The 3,918-nt window shown below is 34.8% G+C and overlaps 1 protein-coding gene across 3 annotated transcripts in view; it reads left to right on the top strand.

The window, feature by feature from the left end:
* Positions 1 to 296: 296 nt before the first annotated feature.
* Positions 297 to 3,918, top strand: part of LOC110451073 (dimethylaniline monooxygenase [N-oxide-forming] 5-like) — a 20,127-nt gene continuing 16,505 nt past the window's right edge. For all 3 annotated transcript variants that reach the window (XM_021498926.1, XM_021498925.1, XM_021498927.1), the window contains exon 1: positions 297 to 524. The gene's annotated coding sequence lies outside the window, so the exon portion shown is untranslated. The remainder of the gene's footprint in view (positions 525 to 3,918) is intronic.

Below are 3,918 nucleotides of genomic sequence, written 5' to 3'. Positions count from 1 at the left end.
AGTATTTCACCAGTTCGATATACGCTACTTACATGTACATTCAGTTATTGGGGTGAGTCATATAGTTTAAATTTGACCTCTATGAACCCGTTCACACTAAAAGGCCACGGTATTTAGAACACGAGGCTACCGCATGGGTAGTGGGCATTGTAACATTTTTGGGTATTTTCCCATTGCTGTGATGAAATATAACAGTCTCCCCTACGTTATTATATGCAAACTACTAAAACGACATGTACACCTAATATGTGTCTAGATATATCGTTGCTATGGGAGATTAAATCGACGTCTTTAAAGATTGAAATGTATTATCATTACCAAACCGCCAGACAGGTCAATGTGACCTTGTATCTAAACGTGGAATATAACCGCGTCTCGCTCAGCAAACTTGAACATTGGTATCGCTGATGATCACGCCTCAGCAGTCGTCTGCTTTGTGTGTAGACTTGTCGGTACAGTTCATTCTAGAACGTGTGGATTAGCTTACTCCACGTGTAAGGCAGTTTCTTGGTTATCATTTCAAGGTATGATTAACATTATTTACTCATCATCTAATATATTTCATATATAAATACTAATTGAATATGGTAATAAAAAGGATGCATTTGCAACGAAATGTCTCTGTTTGAAAGAAAATTGTAAATTTCCTGTGCGTTCAGATTATCAGTATTTCTCAAAATACAGATTTATGTAACGAGCATGAAAACCATGTGCTGTAAATTATTACCATTGTTGAAACAGTTTATTGAAAATATTGCTTTTGTCTGAAAATTGACATTTGAACATAGAAATATTTTGCACGTGCACAGCCTTAAATATTACAAACAATGAAAATATTTCATGTAGTCACTTTTATCGAGAACACTATTAAAAAGGTGCTTCAGATTTCCAGAATTATGACATGTATTTCTAGTGAATAAATAACAACTACATTTGTAACGACAAGGCTAAAAAAATTTAGGCTTACAGAAGATGAAAAATCATGCAAGGCATGTATTATTTTACTGTGCCACTGTTCAGAACAGATACTCGCTCAGCACAGCTGGTTCGACTCGTGACCCCAGACCTGTTAGCTGATGATTAGGTGTGATACGTCTATCTCATTTTTATAGAAATTTAAAGCATTTTCTTACAGTTTGCACGATAATAAGACTACATGGAAATTTAAGGAGTACTTGTCAGCTTTTTTTAATATTTGTGATATTAATCAAGGCCGGGCGTGTTCCCCACACATTCTGTGTTTGAATGTCGCTTTCGAGTCAAAAACAGCAATATTTACAACAGTTTCTTCAATGGCCAAACAGGAATTAACTGTTTCCAGTATTTCTTACTTTGAGGAAAAGTTTTGAGCCCATTACAAACGTTACATATATGTTTAGGGCATGATTCTGGTATCAATCTTAGATGGACTTTTATCGCAGATATGGGGAAATACCATGGTGTATTTTAAAAAAATAACATGAAGTTGTAACTTAGTTGTAATGTAAATGAGTTAGTAAAACATATATTTAATATACTATTTTTTAGTATCAATTATAGTTTGATACACAATGTAATTGGAAGTACAGGGGTGAGGCAGAACATTACTAATTATACAGCATTGACCCGTAACAATGTTTTACTCCTTCTGACTGATGTCATCAAGTTGCTACATGTACATTATATGCCACTGTACGTTCTCTGGGCTTTTCATAGCCAACAGGGACTATAGCCATGAATTTAAATGTCTCTCAAGGTAAGCTTTTAATCACCATTATGGTCTTACTTTGTACTTGTGATAGTACACTGTGATGATTGTGCTGCTTAATTGTAACTAAAAGTTACTTATTGTTAATAAGCAGAGAACCAATAGTGGTACAATTGATAATATAATTTGTTAATAGTGTTAAATCTCATTTCACAAAAAATACACAAGGAGTATATTATATACATCTATAGTAACAATGAAAGTACTTGTCGTGCCCTATTCCGTCTTTGCGTATTGCAGAGTTATCTTCTCTTTTGAGCAGGTATTGATTGTTACGCCATTGGTTTGTGTGAGAAAATTACGTCGTTTTCTCAAAAATTGATGACGTTACTCTCACAAACAAATGACGTGACAATTAATACCTGCTCACAAGAGAAGATAGCTCTGCAATACGCAAAGACGGAATATTGTGTGTAATATTATAAATTGTAAATGGTTGTACATTGAATTTAAAAAAAAGCTCATTGACATATATCATTGTAACTGTAACAATAAGTCAGACGTTCCTGTTTGCACTGCTATCCAATAATTAAACAATAATACTACAAAATAGCTTTGTGAAAATGGTTCATGTGCTGCTGTTAAGCAACGGCTTTTTTTTTCTTTTTTTTTTAACTACTAATTTTAGCACAATAAAACTGATCAAATTAAGATTGTTTGCATTTATTTTGATATAACTGTACATCAAAAGGTCATTATAAATGTCGAGGCATATCCTTGGTTAATATATAGTTTGCTCATATTGAAACTTACATCGATTTACATTCGACCAATATTCTTGAGTAATATTCCTTTACCATAATCATTGTATGTTTCCGGTCACATTACATTGCCTAACGTGTACATACAAATGTAAGCTCATACAAAGTTTGGATGCACATTTAATATAGCGTCATTTCAGGCATAGCGTTGCTCAGCAGATGGGAGTAACACACGATTATTTTAAAGGGACATCCCGTGAAGAGCCATATTTTTTTTTAATGAATGTATATATTGTATGCACTTCCACTTATGTTACCTCGGTATTCCCATATTCATAGTCCATTCCAAATGTCCAGTTTGACCACTTGAATTGTTCGGGAAAGCCTTGCTAAAAATAGCGCCGATAACGTCACCTGACTCGGCAGTAAACACAAGTGGTCTGAGCGAGATGAAACGGTTTCCAGAGGGGCCCCCAGAGAGGGGCCGTCAGGCAACTGCAACTTCTTACCGCACTATGAAACCAAGTAATACGATTTCTGAGTCCGTATTCAAGCTTATTGAACAGTAATTATTGATCATCAGAAGTTAATTGCACGCTTGCCAATATTCAGAATTTAAATTTATTTAGCTTTAAACACATTTGTTGCCAATAAAATTGAACAAGGGATGGGGCACAAGTTTTTACAATTTATCACAGCCTTCCCCGTCATACATTTACAATTATATGTCAACATTGATAATAGGCATAAATATAAAGTAGATATTTATAAATATATATTGAATTTAGTACCAGAATGTGACTGGTACAGATGGTACGGGGCTAAACACCTTCCCTCAACCATGGGACAAACCTTTCTGATTTTTTTTTATATATATTGCCGGGGCAGAGGAGGCCGGGTATTCATATTAGTACTAATTTAAATCTTGCATGTAAAACCAAAAATATAATCAAATCATACCATTTTACTGAACCCGGTAATATTATAAATTATGTAAATCTAATAGAGCACGTATCTTGATGACCCCGAAAATTCGCCGTGGTCCTTCACAACAGTTATCCCTTGGAGGGCCTCATCGCAAAAACAAACTAACCAGTCACTTATTCCTTCCTTTCGCATAAAGTAAAACCACTGTATAATTATAGAAACACAAAGTAAACTTTCTCCGATACATGCCCATTATCATATTAAACTAAGTTCATCTGTGTTCAAACTCAGACAAAGATACTAGCGAGCTTAATAGTTTTAGATATTTATTCATAACATAAACAGCGCTAGCATTTCTGTCGATTCCATTTCAGCTTAACCGGCTATCCGGAAGAATACATGCACCGTACTAACTGCTACGGCAGTTATTTTCTCCTTTGAATACTGCCCACCTGCAATAATGATTCCGTAACGTACTCCTTGCGCTATCTTTTGACCATTTGGCAACTTTTCGTTTCGTAGCTGACACGGTACAACACTTTT

This window comes from Mizuhopecten yessoensis, unplaced genomic scaffold (assembly GCF_002113885.1).
Source record: "Mizuhopecten yessoensis strain PY_sf001 unplaced genomic scaffold, ASM211388v2 scaffold5789, whole genome shotgun sequence".
In the NCBI taxonomy this organism is placed as follows: Eukaryota; Metazoa; Mollusca; class Bivalvia; order Pectinida; family Pectinidae; genus Mizuhopecten; species Mizuhopecten yessoensis.
The sequence above is the reverse complement of the archived record's forward strand: the minus strand, read 5'-3'. Positions and strand labels throughout refer to the sequence as shown.